General features: G+C 44.2%; 1 protein-coding gene across 1 annotated transcript in view; it reads left to right on the plus strand.

Moving 5' to 3' along the window:
• Window positions 1–17,428, plus strand: part of snx30 (sorting nexin family member 30) — a 201,825-nt gene that overhangs the window by 155,113 nt on the left and 29,284 nt on the right. The gene's annotated exons all lie outside the window — the stretch shown is intronic.

Genomic DNA, 17,428 nt, shown 5'->3' on the forward strand with positions numbered 1-17,428 from the left:
TTCTTAATTAGCACTTGCTTGACTTCTCACATTCCAGTATCCCTTACGATCCACCCTTTTTCTTTAGCTACGCTTAGTAAATCCCCATTCGGTAGTGTTCCGTTAAGCTTGGTCCCTTTCCCAGCGAGTGAGTAAACAAACTGCGGCCTCAGCATCATCAGACGGAGTTTGGGAAGCATACATCATTTGGGTTGTAGTGACCTGCCGAAGGGCCCGTTGAATTAAACACTGCACACAAGTCTTTAGGCAGAGGAGCACCATAATGGCCAGAATAGCGAGTCCAGCTGCTATAAGGGCTATGGGTATCAGACTCCAGTTACCAAAAAAAAGAACCTGGATATGAGAAGATTTTCGAACTCCTGAAGAAGTATCTTTAGCCGCCTGACCATTGTGAGCATTGTCCTTAACCAGTCTTTCACAAACGCTGCCTTCAGCAGCCAACGAGTAATCGAGAGCCAGGCGGTTTTGTTGAACTGTGGCTCGTATCTGTCGTTTTTCTTCAGCCCATAAATTCAGGGCCATCACTGTCTGTTCGGTGATGATCTCCAAGGCTGGAGTCTGATTAAACGATTTAAATGCCAAGCAGTTTTAGTATTCTGGAGCAGCTTACTTTGTTTACAGCTGGAACTCCCCTTACAATGGTGGTTTTTTTTTAACATTCCGAATGTCTGTGTGACCCAAAGGATGCTTTACAGGAGACCAAGTTGGGGAGGGGTGTTTCTTGTCACTTAACCTGTGAGTTGCAGCTTGTCTGCGAACATTAGCATAAGTATCACTGAGCCTGTGAGTAGCAGCCTGTCTGTGAACATTAGCATATGTATTAACTCTTATCTCTGCCACATGTACAATCCTGACTACCATTCTGTCTGTCTTTGTCCCATCATCTCCTTTGTGCTATCCCTTTAAAACTCCTCTCTTTAATACCTGTAGAGGCCAAAATACAAATCAAATCTACTCCTCTAGAGCCGTTTTGTTCCCCTGGTCCATGTTGGGATCCTATATTAACCCATACCCCACTATGACTATACTTTATATCTATGCCCTGTCTACATTCTAAAGGTAAATAATTGTCACCTCTGCTGCCCCTATTCCAGGAGGACTTAATACATCGTGAGTAATTTAGGGATGTCCCAAAAACGGGGAACCAACAAGTAAACTATACAGTAAATGGTAAAAACAACATTACAGCACATTTTTCTGGCGTTGTGTAACTTTCAGATCAGAAGGATGAAGGACGGTGGAGGGTAGATTATCAATGTCTTTAGTCCATGGATCAGCAGCTTGTTTAATTCGTTGTATTTGAGTCCACCCCTTTTCTTTCGTTCGCACTGCAGTGTCTGTAATCAAAAGTACACAATAGGGGCCATCCCAGAAAGGTTTTAGTTGGTGATCTTGCCATGCTTTTACATATACCCAATCACCAGGTTTATTAGAATGAATAGGATACTCCAGGGGTGGGCAGTAACAGCTGCATGTCTATTATCTCCGTGAGTGCAGCCTGTTTGGCAGCTGCATCTGCCTGTCTGTTCCCCTGTGCTTCAGGACTGTCACCACTTTGATGGCTCCGTACATGAACTACAGCTATTTCCTCAGGTAATGTAAGAGCATCTAGATATTGGACAATTAAGTTTTCATGGATCAACTTTTGTCCTTTTCCAGTTATCATTCCCCACTCTTTCCAGATCTCCCCAAAGGTGTGCACTACACCAAAAGCATACTCTGAGTCTGTGTAGATCGTGCCCACCTTGTTCTCTAGACCCTGGAGAGCTCTACAGAGGGCATACAATTCACAAAATTGTGCTGACCAATGACCGGGAAGGTGACTGGCTTCAATCACCATTCCTTCTTTCCCATCCACTACACTATACCCGCTATAGCGAGTGCCATCAATGCAATGAGAAGATCCATCAATAAACCACCTTTCACCCTCCTGTAAAGGCTCATCACTTAAATCCTTTCTAATTTTGCTCTGTAAATCTATTACCTCTAAACATACATGCTCTAACTAATTTATGGTATTGTCAGAATTTGGAGAAACCAAGAAAGCTGCTGGATTGTGTTCTTTATTCGTAATCAGGGTCAAATCATCCCTAACCATTAGGATCGCTTTATATTTTAAAAATCTAGAGTCTGTGAGTCACCTTCCAGCACGTTGTAAGAGAATATTGCGGACTGTGTGAGGGGTGTGAACTATCATCGGGGCACCAAACATAATCTTTTGTCCTTCCTTATCTAAAATAGCAGTGGCTGCGATGGTTTGCACACACTCTAGCCAACCACCTCAAACAGGGTCTAAAACTTTTGACAGAAAAGCAACTGGCTGTCTACAGCCTGCCCTCTCTTGTGTTAGTACTCCGGTGGCTACACCTCCTTTCGCATTGGTATATAGGTCAAATGGCTTATTTAGGTTGGGTAAAGCCAACACTGGGGCACTAATAAGGCACTGTTTCACCAAGTTAAAATCTTTAATCTCTTCCTCTGTCCAGACAACAGCTTCGCCCCCTAGAATTGTGAGTTTATCATAGAGAAATCTGACCAGGCTATAATAATTTTCAATCCAGATTCTACAGTATCCCACTAAACCAAGGAATTTCCTAAGTTCTTGGGCATTCTGGGGGGGGTTCTGTAATATACCACGTATCCTCTCTGGACTTATTTTCCTAGTTCCCTGACTTACCAGATGACCTAAGTATTTAACTTCTGATTGAACAAATTGTAATTTGCATTCGCCCACCCTGAGACCCTTATTCTCCAGAAAATTCAAAAGTTCAACAGTATACTGTTTAGCTAATTCATACGTTTTTCCCGTAATTAACAAATCATCAACATATTGTATCAACTGACAATTCTCTCTCCGAGGAGCCTCATCTAGTATTTGTTCTAAGACCTGACCGAATAAATTTGGTGATTCTGTAAAGCCCTGGGGAAGGACCGTCCACCGATATTGATTCTTGCGTCCAGTAAAAGGATTTTCCCATTCAAAGGCAAACATGTCTCTGCTCTCTGTTGCTAACGGACAGGTCCAGAAAGCATCTTTGAGGTCAATCACACTAAACCATTTACTATGGGGATCGATTTTACCCATTATTGTATAGGGATTAGGTACAACCGGGTGACGAGTGAGAATAATTTTGTTCAGCTCCCTCAAGTCCTGCACTAATCAATAGGTACCGTCTGGTTTTTGGACAGGTAAAATTGGAGTATTAAAAGGTGACATACAAGGTTCGAGTATACCATCTTTCACCAACTGGTCAATTATGGCTGCAGCCCCTTTCGGCCAGCCATAGGAATTGGATACTGTTTTCATCTAATTACTTGTTCAGAATCTTTTAAAGTAACTTGCAGGGGAGGAACGTCTAACCCTCCTCTATTTCCTTTTTTTTTTTCGCCCATACTCTAGGATTTATTATTTTCCGATCCTCCTCTGTCAGCACATATAATTGAACCCCGATACCTGATCCCTGTGGTCTGGTACCGATAGCCAATCGGTCCTGTAAATCACGTCCCATCAAGCAAACCCCAGCTTGGGGAACTAGTAAAATATCCTCTGTTATTACCTTTTCTCCCATTTGTATTCTTACATCTCTTAATACAGGGACTGTAAAGTCTCTTCCTCCTACTCCCGAAATCATCACTGTCCCCTCTATCCTAATACCCTCGGGTGGTTGTAAAATACTAGACCGGGCTGCCCCAGAATCTACTAAAAAGGTCATCTTGTCACTGTGGGGTCCTATGTTTAAATTTACCAATGGTTCTCCGTGCAGCCCCAAGGTGTGTATTGACTGAGAACCGTGACCCCCCCCCTATTCATAATCTGCTTCCATCTGTCTGACTCTGGCTTTACCCTACCCTTAATTTAGTCTATGTGTCGTCTGAGTCCAGCGTGTTTGTTAAATGAAGTGATAGGAGAATCAGTTTATTACACAGCATAAGAATAAAGCTTAACAGAGCTCTACATCACCTTTGTTGACCTCACCAAAGCCTTCGACACCGTGAGCAGGAAAGGGCTTTGGCAAATACTAGAGCGCATCGGATGTCCCCCAAAGTTCCTCAACATGATTATCCAACTGCACGAAAACCAACAAGGTCGGGTCAGATACAGCAATGAGCTCTCTGAACCCTTCTCCATTAACAATGGCGTGAAGCAAGGCTGTGTTCTCGCACCAACCCTCTTTTCAATCTTCTTCAGCATGATGCTGAACCAAGCCATGAAAGACCCCAACAATGAAGACGCTGTTTACATCCGGTACCGCACGGATGGCAGTCTCTTCAATCTGAGGCGCCTGCAAGCTCACACCAAGACACAAGAGAAACTTGTCCGTGAACTACTCTTTGCAGATGATGCCGCTTTAGTTGCCCATTCAGAGCCAGCTCTTCAGCGCTTGACGTCCTGCTTTGCGGAAACTGCCAAAATGTTTGGCCTGGAAGTCAGCCTGAAGAAAACTGAGGTCCTCCATCAGCCAGCTCCCCACCATGACTACCAGCCCCCCCACATCTCCATCGGGCACACAAAACTCAAAACGGTCAACCAGTTTACCTATCTCGGCTGCACCATTTCATCAGATGCAAGGATCGACAATGAGATAGACAACAGACTCGCCAAGGCAAATAGCGCCTTTGGAAGACTACACAAAAGAGTCTGGAAAAACAACCAACTGAAAAACCTCACAAAGATAAGCGTATACAGAGCCGTTGTCATACCCACACTCCTGTTCGGCTCCGAATCATGGGTCCTCTACCGGCACCACCTACGGCTCCTAGAACGCTTCCACCAGCGTTGTCTCCGCTCCATCCTCAACATCCATTGGAGCGCTCACACCCCTAACGTCGAGGTACTCGAGATGGCAGAGGTCGACAGCATCGAGTCCACGCTGCTGAAGATCCAGCTGCGCTGGATGGGTCACTTCTCCAGAATGGAGGACCATCGCCTTCCCAAGATCGTATTATATGGCGAGCTCTCCACTGGCCACCGTGACAGAGGTGCACCAAAGAAAAGGTACAAGGACTGCCTAAAGAAATCTCTTGGTGCCTGCCACATTGACCACCGCCAGTGGGCTGATAACGCCTCAAACCGTGCATCTTGGCGCCTCACAGTTTGGCGGGCAGCAGCCTCCTTTGAAGAAGACCGCAGAGCCCACCTCACTGACAAAAGGCAAAGGAGGAAAAACCCAACTCCCAACCCCAACCAACCAATTTTCCCTTGCAACCGCTGCAATCGTGTCTGCCTGTCCCGCATCGGACTGATCAGCCACAAACGAGCCTGCAGCTGACGTGGACTTTTTACCCCCTCCATAAATCTTCGTCCGCGAAGCCAAGCCAAAGAACAGAGCTCTGGTTCAGTCATTAGTTCATAGGTCATCTGCACAGTGAGTTATTCCCCAAGACTGACCTCTACTGTCCAGTCTCTACAGTTTATATAGCTCAAACTTATCATACAGAACAAAAGTTGGCTTCCTTTGCTAGATTTCTTGTATAAGATTTATCATAAGTAATTTCCTGCTCTGCCGTTATCTGGGGTGTAGAGCTCCCATCTTTTTTAATCCTCAAGGTCAGAATATCCTGTTGTTTTGATCAGAAATCAATTCGTACCCCAGATATTTCTAATTATTTCTTTGTTCTCATCTGGCCATATTCTTCTGTTCTACTAAACACCTCCTTCTGTCTTAGCTTCTTACCTATTCCATTCTCTTTGTTTCTGACAGTCTCTGTCAGATTCTTTTTGTTTGTGCTAATCAACACCTCCTTTTGCCTTAACATTCCTACTAAATTGTTTCATACATATCCTCTCTTTTGTATTTTGAGAGCAGACGATTCTAAACCTACTGTAATCAGCCAACTTTGTTACATACTGTGGCTGCCCCTTACTTACATTACTCTTTCCCTTCACCATGAGGTAAACATTAAGCAGCCACATAGTACTGGATCCATGCACACAAACTGAACAGTACATAAGCACACACTCCCCACGATTAATTAACCCCTATATTCCAACACATCAGTGCATAAGATCGCGTTTCCCTGGCTTGCATTGGGCATTCTCTCTTAAAATATCCCTCCTTTTTACAATGGTAGCAAACTAATGCTCCTGTTTCCCAATTCCTACCGGGATTACCATGAGGTCCCGGGAATGGTCGTCATCCCCGGAATTCCCCTCGACCCTTGCCCCTACTCTGGTCTCTACTCTCCCACTCCCGGAGCTCCTCCCAATGTCCAGGAGCTGGCACACAGCCCCTACCCTTTCCTTGCTGTCCCTCAACGACTTCCTTGACTGCCTGCATCAAAATCTTAGCCTTTCCTTTCTGTTTATTGGGCATTCTCTCTTAAAATTATGCACCTCCGTACTAGTAGGGGCACATTTACGAAACTGAGACCCCCCTCCCATGGGAACTTCCCATAAAGGTCTCATCCAGTTAATTTCTGGCTTATCCTCTCCTTAATAATGTCTAGATTCCTGCTGTCTGGGAAATGAATCAAAGCGTTCTGCCCTTTCTTCCCGGAGGGTCTCACACTGCTCTGAATTAAAGTCGCCTCTCTCTTGTCAATAGAGGTGGTAATCGAGTACTTTGTGAAGGGTCATCATACCACCCCTACTTTCTTCTCCTTTCTTTAGCTGTGGGGGAGGAGGGGAAGGTGAAGAAGGGTAGAGCATAGGATAGAGGGGAAAGATAGGAGCCGGCATAGGAGGAGCATAAGGTGGAGGAAGGGAATGTAACACATCCCATCCTTGTGTTTCAGGGACAAAAGGTTCCTCATCCTTCTTGTCCTTACATTCCTTGTCATTCAAAACCAGTTGATCAACCGATCCACTGAGCCAGCAGGCTGTATATTCTCTGCTCTCAATATTATCTCTTTAATTTTGATAGAGCCAGATGTTCAATGCCTGACACATCCAGTCCTCATCAGATCCGAACTTTGGCCAATATACCGAATTCCCTTTTATCGGGTTTTTTAACCCATTCCAGACAGCAATACCTGACCATGGTCTGTTTGTCTTTCCCACGGGTTTTCCCCGCACCCCAATCAGATAGCATTAATCCTAACGGATGTTGCTTAGTTATCTGATTGTCCCGTCCTTCCTTAGGACTATTTCCCTTGCTACTCACACCTCCCATACTAACAGGTAAGCAAAATTACTCTTACCGGGATCCAGTAGCTATTCCTAGCGCGCTTCCTTAACATCCTCCCGTCGTTTGTTCTCAATGCCTCTTCTCGGATATCACTCGCTTCGTCCACTGACAAGTCACCTGCCGTCCGTGAGTCCAGCTGAATCAGCCGGGGTGCACCTACCCTTGTCGTCGGGCACTCTGTCAGTGGAGGGAGTGGGATCCCGGATGAGCCCCCATTTGTTAGAAACAGAAGTACCTTCACAGAATTTGCTCGAGACAAAAATTGAGAACAAAGAACTTTTATTCTACTATTACAACAATGCAAAGTTGGGTGCTTCCCCTTACCCTGGGAATACACACAGATACTGAGGCAGACCCAACTTTTATACATTTCATTTCAGTACAGAGATACCTTCCCCCTAACATTCTTCTGCCTCCTGGATTGGTTTAGCATTAGGTAATTCCGCCCACGTGGATTCTAACTTCTTATCAGTTTATGTGCCTTCCTGCAAACTTGTTAAGCCAGGAAATATCATGTCTTTGTTCTTTACTCATTAATCAATCCCCAAGACTTGCTAAAGCTATTTACTTGCTATCCTGTTTTGAAGATCCTTATTTTATTATACTTTTATAACCCTTCCTAACCCTTCCTCCCATTCCAGCATCCCTTCACCCTGATTTAACCCATAATACTTCATTTCTAATGAGCACTTGCTTGACTCCTCACATTCCAGTATCCCTTCACCTTAAGTTAACCCATAATACTTCATCCTTAATGAGCACTTGCTTGACTCCTCACATTCCAGTATCCCTTCACCTTAAGTTAACCCATAATACTTCATCCTTAATTAGCACTTGCTTGACTCCTCACATTCCAGTATCCATGAATGTAAACAAAATTCATTTGGTACTTCTGTGATCTAATCAGAGTAAGCTTCCACATGTGGCTGCCACGCATTGGCCGCTTTAGCGAGACCTCGTGGAGAGCTGCTTGGACCTGTTGGGGTCTCCAGTGGAGTGTGCGCACTAGGGCAAGTGTGGCGTAAGAACGGCACACACAATCGAGTTGAGATCAAAGACCGATTTATTGCCCTGCCAGCTCTGTTACTATTCACTCCCTGCCTCTGGATGACAGGAGTGACATAATTGCAGCAGCAGCCTCTGACTGGCCGGCGGGCCCACCATTGCCTGCAGTGTGGGAGGTCATACGGGGCGATGGCTGGTGGTCCCTTTGGGGCCCTCACGATCGCTGCATTCGCTGGCCTGCTACATTCTCACCTTTTGTATGGCCATATAACTAATATAGACGACACTTTCCTTATTCGAATGTATCCTAATTTCAAAGTGTCCTCTTCCAAGGTGTGAGCTGTGATATTCTGAATTTCAATCTCTTTAATCCAACAAATCAAGCTCTGTGGCTGTTACTTGATGTGGCTTTAATTCATTGATAAAATGGATAAACATTTTGCCTAGCTTTGTATTAAGACGTTCGTAATGATAAGAAAGTATTTACTGCATAATGAAGATATAAAATGTATTTACAGATGCACAAACTTTAAAGAGATACATAAAGTATTTAAAGAGATGCAAAGGAAAATTTCTTGTACTCGCGCTTCATATCTGGTTGAATAATGAGCGTTAGTCTGGGTGGATATTATAACATATTACATCTCCCGCATCGGACTTGTCAGCCACAAACGAGCCTGCAGCTGACGTGGACTTTTTACCCCCTCCATAAATCTTCGTCCGCGAAGCCAAGCCAAAGAGAGAGAGACATCATAGTCACTATGGTAACACCACAAACAATAGTTCTCTTAAAGAGACAGGCACAAAATTAACAGAATCAAAACACAAGGTTTTAACCTGTACAACGAATGACTCTCATCTCTGAAAATGCATTGGTAAAAACTCCTCATGAAATTGATAGTTGTCATATCTATAAATATATTGTACAGATTCACTGAAATTCTTGCTACAACTATGCAGTTATGTAAAATCATTAACAAATTAAATCCCCACAGGAGAGAAAAAAGATAACTATAATGGATAGATAAAAATACAATTTATGTTAAATAAATAAATGAAAGTTAAAATAATGTAGACAAATCTTTGGTGGTCCTACTGTGGTGTTAATGTTGGGTTAGTGTGAGATAGTTCAAGAACCTGATAGCTATGGGGGGGAGGGGTCTTGAGCCTAGAGGTCTCTGAATTTAGGCTTCTCCACCTTCTGCCTGAAGGGGGGAATGAGAAGAGAATGTGATCAGGATGGTGGGGAACCTTTATAATGTTGGCTGCTCCCTTGGGGCAGTGCCTCATGCAACTGTCTTCAATGGCTGGCAGATGCCCATGATGCACTTGAATAGGTTTCATCGGATGCAAGGATCGACAACGAGATAGACAACAGACTCGCCAAGGCAAATAGTGCCTTTGGAAGACTACACAAAAGAGTCTAGAAAAACAACCAACTGAAAAACCTCACAAAGATTAGGGTATACAGAGCCGTTGTCATACTCACACTCCTGTTCGGCTCCAAATCATGGGTCCTCTACCGGCTCCTAGAACGCTTCCACCAGCGTTGTCTCCGCTCCATCCTCAACATTCATTGGAGCAACTTCATCCCTAACATCGAAGTACTCAAGATGGCAGAGGCCGACAGCATCGAATCCATGCTGCTGAAGATCCAACTGCGCTGGGTAGGTCACGTCTCCAGAATGGAGAACCATCGCCTTCCCAAGATCGTGTTCTATGGCGAGCTCTCCACTGGCCACCGTGACAGAGGTGCACCAAAGAAGAGGTACAAGGACTGCCTAAAGAAATCTCTTGGTGCCTGCCACATTGACCACCGCCAGTGGGCTGATATCGCCTCAAACCGTGCATCTTGGCACTTCACAGTTCGGCGGGCAGCAACCTCCTTTGAAGAAGACTGCAGAGCCCACCTCACTGACAAAAGACAAAGGAGGAAAAACCCAACACCCAACCCCAACCAACCAATTTTCCCTTGCAATCACTGCAACCGTGTCTGCCTGTCCCGCATCGGACTTGTCAGCCACAAACGAGCCTGCAGCTGACATGGACATTACCTCTCCATAAATCTTCGTCCGCGAAGCCAAGCCAAAGAAGAAGTGTGAGATAGTTCAAGAACCTGATAGCTATGGGGGGGAGGGGTCTTGAGCCTAGAGGTCTCTGAATTTAGGCTTCTCCACCTTCTGCCTGAAGGGGGCAATGAGAAGAGAATGTGATCAGGATGGTGGGGAACCTTTATAATGTTGGCTGCTCCCTTGGGTCAGTGCCTCATGCAACTGTTTTCAATGGCTGGCAGATGCCCATGATGCACTTGAATAGGTTTGTGAATCTCTGCAGCCGCCTTGACCACTCGCATTTCTAAATCAAGCCATGATGTAACCAGTCAATACACTTGTAGTAATTCGATATCAGCAACATGCTGATTCTCCCCAGACTCCTCAGAATGTAGAGGTGTTGATATGCAGCTTTCATGGTTGCTTTGATGTTTTGCTCCCAGGAGAGGTCCACTGATATATGGATGCCCAGACTCTTGCTAATATACTTAACTTTCTAGGCAGGAATAGGGAGACACTTTGGGAGAGTTGCTCAAGAGGTATTGAATGGCTCTTCATCCTGGTGTCTTGGTCAGGCCCTCAGTGCCACCCAACTCACCTCCACGCAAGTGCCCGTCAAGCCCTCATTGCATCTTCCTTTGTATTTGAACCCCATTTGCAAGTCCTGTAACAGTGTTGCGCTGGTTGCTATATTAACTGTGCTGCTGTCATGCCTCCCCTCCACCCCCCCCCACCAAGTTTACAGATAAAGCCTTACTAATGTACTTAATAATATACTAAGCAGGGATAGGGAGACACTTTGGGAGATTCGCCCCAGTGACATCGGCCGGCACTTCATCCTGGGTGTTGCCATTTTATTCAAATAAAACTTTATTCAAACAGCCGCTGTGGGGGGGGGGACACGACTGGGGCACTTTTCTGACTGAATGTTTGCTCCAAAGGGGCTGTGTATTGCTTTGAAGATCATATATTTCTTCAATTTTAATCTTTTATTTAAAATGTTATTTATTCTTATTTTTTAATTTTTTTTACATTTTTTTCCAGTTGTTTGAGCTTCCAGTTGATTGAATGCCAGATAATGAAGATTTTACAGTTTTTGGTAACTAGCACACTCTTTCAAGACAGGGACTTTAACACACACTCCTAATTTCCCGTATCAACAGGGTGTGGCTCAATGATAAGTCTTCCCACACAATATTACAGTCCAGCTCTAAGTATAGAGTACATCTTACCAATAACTCCTCCAGTGATGTCCACAGTTTGCAACCTGGCGAAGAGCAGCGTTCATAGTCAGGACCGAGGGGCAAAGAGATAAATTGATAACAATATTATAATACTTTCCCCCTGCCCCGATACACTCCCAGTCTCCTGTGCTGTTTTATGAATTAGGATGATGTGACTTGATTTTTTTGGGGGGGGGGGGGTGTGCGGTGGAAACTACTATATAATATTGTCACATTGTGTTCTTCCCGCTTATTCTTTGCCAGGATTTTTTGGTACAATGTTAGATTCTTATCTTTTTATTGAAACATTCTAAACTACAACTCAGTCAATAAAGTACAAAATATACAGTGCAAGGGAGCATGCAATCTTTATACTGCCAATTCAAAATGGAGGAAGATCTGTTGACAGTAGACCTGCAAGCCCTTTACTACTATTTATTGTGATAAGACAGATTGTCTTTCTTCAGAGGTGGTAATGAAACTATTCCTATTATTCCAATCCAATATTCAGAATATTGAACATGGCTATTACAAAAAGCTCCTAATGGTAATGTGTTTACTGTCATACAAGTTCAATGTGCACATGCACTGAAATTCTTGCTGCAGCGAAACAGGGATACCAACTACAGTTTACACATTAAGTGAAAACACAGAAATGTTGGAGGAACTCAGCCAATCTTTTCAGCGTCTTTTTAAAAAAAACGCAAATATATATTGCCAGTGTTTCGCCCTGAACCCTTCTTCAAGGAATAAAAAAAATGAGCCAGAAACAGGAAGTCTCAGAATTCAGACAGTGCTGGCTGGGGGAGGAATCCAGACCAACAAAACTTGTTAAATTCTTTCCTCATCCTTTATCATATTATCACATTTGTGCGAAAGGAGACAGAAAAGGGAGAGGGGCAGAGCTGGAGGAAGGAGACGGGGAAGAAGTGGGGGGTGGGGCAGTTTTACGAAAGCCAAAGAAGTCAATAATACCATCCAGATTGGAGAGTGCCCAGTCAGAAGATGAGGTGTTGTTCCTCCAATTTGATTTTTCTGTATTGAAACATATTTTAAACATATGGAATAGAATTCATATTGAGAGAGGAATTAAAAATTATCAATGACCAAAAATGTTGTTAAAACAAAATCCACTTCTTCCTTTCACTTTGAATAATTCTTTATTTGATAATTGGTAGATTAAAAGTATATAGAGAATAAAAGATTGTTTCTTCGGATCTTTTTTCTTAACTTTTGGTCAATTAAAAGATAAATACAATATTGTAGCGTCCATGTAGCAGGCTGAGTAGGCGCGGTTCTGTGGGCGTGCAGAACCATAATATGGATGTGTGCTTACTCACCTAATGGACCACACGCGAGAGATACCGAGTACCGAGGAACGGCAAGTTGAGTCTCCTGCCGGAAAGCACTGGACACTCGCAAGGCTCAATTTAAACCTGCCAGCCCCCATGGATCAGCAGCAATCTTGGTGATCTCCACCTTGTCTCGTGGAGCCCGGGACATGCAGTATATAAAAGAAGCCTGTAAACCCTGAATAAATCAGTCTTGAGTTGACTAATCTGGTGTGTGTTTTTGTATTATTTTAGTAGCTCTACCATAGTAGCCACTACAATTGGTGACCCTGACTGCAAGATTCAACCAAAGCCTGAGTCTATAGTCCTAATGGATGCAGCCACAGCATGGTGGCAGCTGTTGCCATGGCGGCAGTTAACACAGTTGGTTTTCACTTGCCTCCTTTCTGGACCCATCAACCTCAGGTTTGGCTTATTCAGGCTGAAACCCAGTTTCGTCTTCAGGGCAGAACGGCGGACACAAGGTTCTGGCATGTTGCAGGTGCGTTGGATGCCGCTACCGCATCTCAAGTTAGCAAATTTATTGCCAAACCCCTGGCGGAAAACTAGTACACAGGTTCCACCAGTTTCTGCTAGATACACTGGAATTGACAAGGCATGAGCGCGGCATACGGGTTTTGAATGTGGAAGGCCTGGATGAAAGGAATCCATCGGATCTAATGAATGAAATGCATGCATTGGCGGATGGTCATTCTCATTGTCTGCTCTTTGAGACCCTATTCCTATCAAAGCTCCCAGCTCATGTCGCCATACCCATCGCTAGCATGGATTTCTGCTGTCCCCATGACATAAGCTGACAGACTCTATCATATTCCGACACAAGAGTCTGCTCAAATACAGCCTGTTTTGGCAGCAGATAAATCTTCAGCGCCCTACGAGTCTCCTGTATCTGCAGTTCAATCAAAGAAGGAGGAACGTGCTGACGTGCGTTGAGATTGGTGTTTTTACCATCGCTGTTGGGGAAAAATTGCCCATAAATGTGTCCAGCCATGTACCTATTACGGGAAAAAGGCGGGAAATGAAAAGAGCCGGCTGCCAGAGGTGGCCTCGGCAGCTGGCACAAATAATGGCCTATTGTATCTTCAAGACAAAGCAGGTAAGCGCAAGTTTCTTGTGGATACAGGTGCTGAGGTCCGTCTACTCCAGCCTAACCTATTTTGAAAAAACGCATAAACGACAACACCTGGCTCTCCGAGCGGCAAATGGAACTACCATTCATTCCCAGCTTTGGCACGAGACAGATCTCAATTGGAATAGGGGGCACCACATTGAACTGGTATTGTGTCTTAGCTTCTGTTGCTCAGCCAATTTTGGGTGTGGACTTTTTAACGATCTCATGACTTGCTGGTGGACGTGAAATAGAGCAAATTGGTTCATACCACTACTTTTCAGACATACCCGCTGGCATGCAACAAAGGGAGTGTTTCCCAGCTAGGGGTACATATGCTACACAAGAATGCTTATGTTGCCCTGCTCAATGAATTTCCCCATATTCTCATTCCTAATTTCAATGCCTCAAAAACAGCCCATGGTGTGTCTCATTACATAGACACTTCAGGTCCACCGATTCATGCCAGAGCTCGTCATCTTCCACCTGACAAACTTCAGCAAGCAAAGGCATTCACCATTACACGTGATACCCAAGAAAACAGGTGGATGGAGACCCTGCGGTGATTACCGTATGCTTAACGATGATACTGGATGATACTGGATACTGGATCCAGCTGCGCTGGATGGGTCACGTCTCCAGAATGGAGGACCATCGCCTTCCCAAGATCGTATTATATGGCGAGCTCTCCACTGGCCACCGTGACAGAGGTGCACCAAAGAAAAGGTACAAGGACTGCCTAAAGAAATCTCTTGGTGCCTGCCACATTGACCACCGCCAGTGGGCTGATAACGCCTCAAACCGTGCATCTTGGCGCCTCACAGTTTGGCGGGCAGCAGCCTCCTTTGAAGAAGACCGCAGAGCCCACCTCACTGACAAAAGGCAAAGGAGGAAAAACCCAACACCCAACCCCAACCAACCAATTTTCCCTTGCAACCACTGCAATCGTGTCTGCCTGTCCCGCATCGGACTTGTCAGCCACAAACGAGCCTGCAGCTGACGTGGACTTTTTACCCCCTCCATAAATCTTCGTCCGCGAAGCCAAGCCAAAGAACGATGATACTATACCCAACAGGTACCCAATTTTTCATATACAGGATTTCGCTGCCCATCTACACCATTGCCACATTTTTTTTCCAAGGTTGATCTGGTCAAGAATAAGGATGATATTCCTAAAACAGCAATTATTACCCCTTTTGGGCATTTTGAATTTCTTAGAATTACATTTTGATTGAAAAATTTAGGCAGGGATTTGGAGTTTGCACACATTTACTTGGATGACATCCTCGTAGCCAGTCAAACTGAGCAAGATCACCTCCTGAATTTGTGTCGCCTTTTCCAACGGCTAGAGGAATTTGGTTTTACCATCAACCCTGGCAAACGTCAATTTGGCAGATCCACCATCGACTTCCTAGGACACAAGATCACGACCGACAGTATATTTCCCTTATCCATCAAGGTAGACGCAGTCTGTACTTTTTCCAAACCTACCGCTGTTAAGGGATTGCTGAAATTTTTGGGCATGATAAACTTTTATCACTGGTTTATTCCTGCAGCTGCTGACGTTCTTCGGCCACTGTTTCAGATCGTCTCCACCATTGGTTCAGCGGGCTGCATAGGGTAGACATATTAAGGATATTTTTTCGGTAGTGATTAACAAGTCCCAGGAAGGACCGTAATTCTGATTTGTTGGTTGGGTTTGGGGCCTTGCAAAAAGCTTCTGTTCTTGCTGGATTAATTCATACCCCCTTGTTGTCGATTGTAAAGCCAAGACGTGGGTCGCATGAAGACACATTTGTCCTTTCATAATCATATATTAGCCTGTTGTAATCTGGTTAAAAACCTTTTCAAGGTTTTGTAAGTGTTCACTGTTGTTTCGGCCTGTGTTGATGATATAATCTAGGTAACGCCCAACTGAGAGTCCATGTAGTAACTCGTCCATTGTTGCTTGATAAATCTCAGGTGTTGCTGAAATTCCGTAAGGCCCGTGGGTTTCGGTGAATAGTCCCAGATGGGGATTGATTGTCACATAGTCCCTTGATTTTTTTTCTCCAATTTTTCTATCTGTTGATATGCTTGTTACAAATCTAGTTTTGTGAATTTTTGCCTTCATTTAGTGCTTGGAATAATTCTTCTGCCGTGGGCATTGGATATTTGGGTATTTTGAGTGATGGATTAATGGTGACTTTGTAATCGCCACAAATGTGAATTTCACTGTTTGTTTTTCGTATGGGTACAATGGGCGCTGCCCAATCACTGTATTGTATTGGTTCTAATATGCCTACATGTTTTAGTCTGTTTAATTCAGCCTCAATAGCAAATGGGATGCTCTGCTTTGAATTAATTTTGGTTCTGCATTATCTTTTAATTGCAGTTTGGCTTGAACACCTTTGATTTTCTCCAATTCTTTACCAGGAGGTGTGGTAGCAAATGTTCATTTATATGTTACGGCATTAGGGACACCTTTGCCCCTGTGTCAGGGGGTATCCATTTATTTTTAGCTGTATAAAGATTGCTGTGTTTCCTCCGATTATTCCTCAGATGTGTAATATCTCAGGAGCTTGAAGGTCAGCCGTTGGGCTGCTATCATCATTGTTGCTAGGTTGGCTCTCTCTTTGTGCAATTGTTTTGACTTTAGCTCTCTGTTTATTTGCAGGCCACCTGCGCTTTAGAAGCAGACATTTAGTTTTGATATGTCCTTCTGTTTTGCAATGGTTGCATTTAGAATTTTTGAAGTAACAATTTTCTGGTCGACGGTTGTATTTCCCACAACAGAAGCATTGTTGGCGGGAAGACCTCCCGACCATATGTCTGGTTGACCCACATCTAAGTTTTTATCTGCCATTTCAGACCTGCAGGCAGTTCTGCATGCAATCTGTAACGTAACGTCATGATCCATTCCTAATAATTTTTGCCTTGCTTGCCGATTTGCCAGCCCCATCACTAATCTGTCTCGCAGTGCTTGATTTAGAAACTGCTCGAAATGACAGTGCTCCACCGTCAGTTTGGGCTACGATGCCAAGTATTCACTTACTGTTTCTCCAGGTACTCATCTCCTTTTATAGAATCGTTGCATTTCTGCCATAACTGGTGCTTTGGGGCTTATATGGTTCCTTGGAGTTGTGCATAATTCGTTGAATGTCTTCATCCCTGGATCCTCCGGGAACAGCAAGCTCTTAAGGAAGTCAAATGTTTTACTGCCCATTATACTGAGGAAGAGGGCATGTTTGAGGTTTACTGGACTTTCCACAATATTGTGGGCTACGCGGTAGTGGTTAAACTGTTCTATGTAGTTATCTCAACTTTCTCCTACTTCGTTGAATTTCCCGAAATTTCCCTCTGCCATCTTGGTGCGCTTTCGCCTTGATCTTTTGGCGGAAATTTGTTGGGGTTGTTAGGGATAGTCGTTTTTTTGCCTTTCTTCAGTTGTTTTCCTTCTCACAGTTGGTGCATGGAGTTTGTGTAGGGTTCGTTTAATTCCTCATCGCCACTGGTGTGTATGCACTCACACAACTAAGACCTGGAGACATGATGCTTTCTCATCCTTTAGTTCTATTAGACT

The sequence above is a fragment of the Narcine bancroftii genome, chromosome 1, assembly GCF_036971445.1.
Source record: "Narcine bancroftii isolate sNarBan1 chromosome 1, sNarBan1.hap1, whole genome shotgun sequence".
NCBI classification, from domain to species: Eukaryota; Metazoa; Chordata; class Chondrichthyes; order Torpediniformes; family Narcinidae; genus Narcine; species Narcine bancroftii.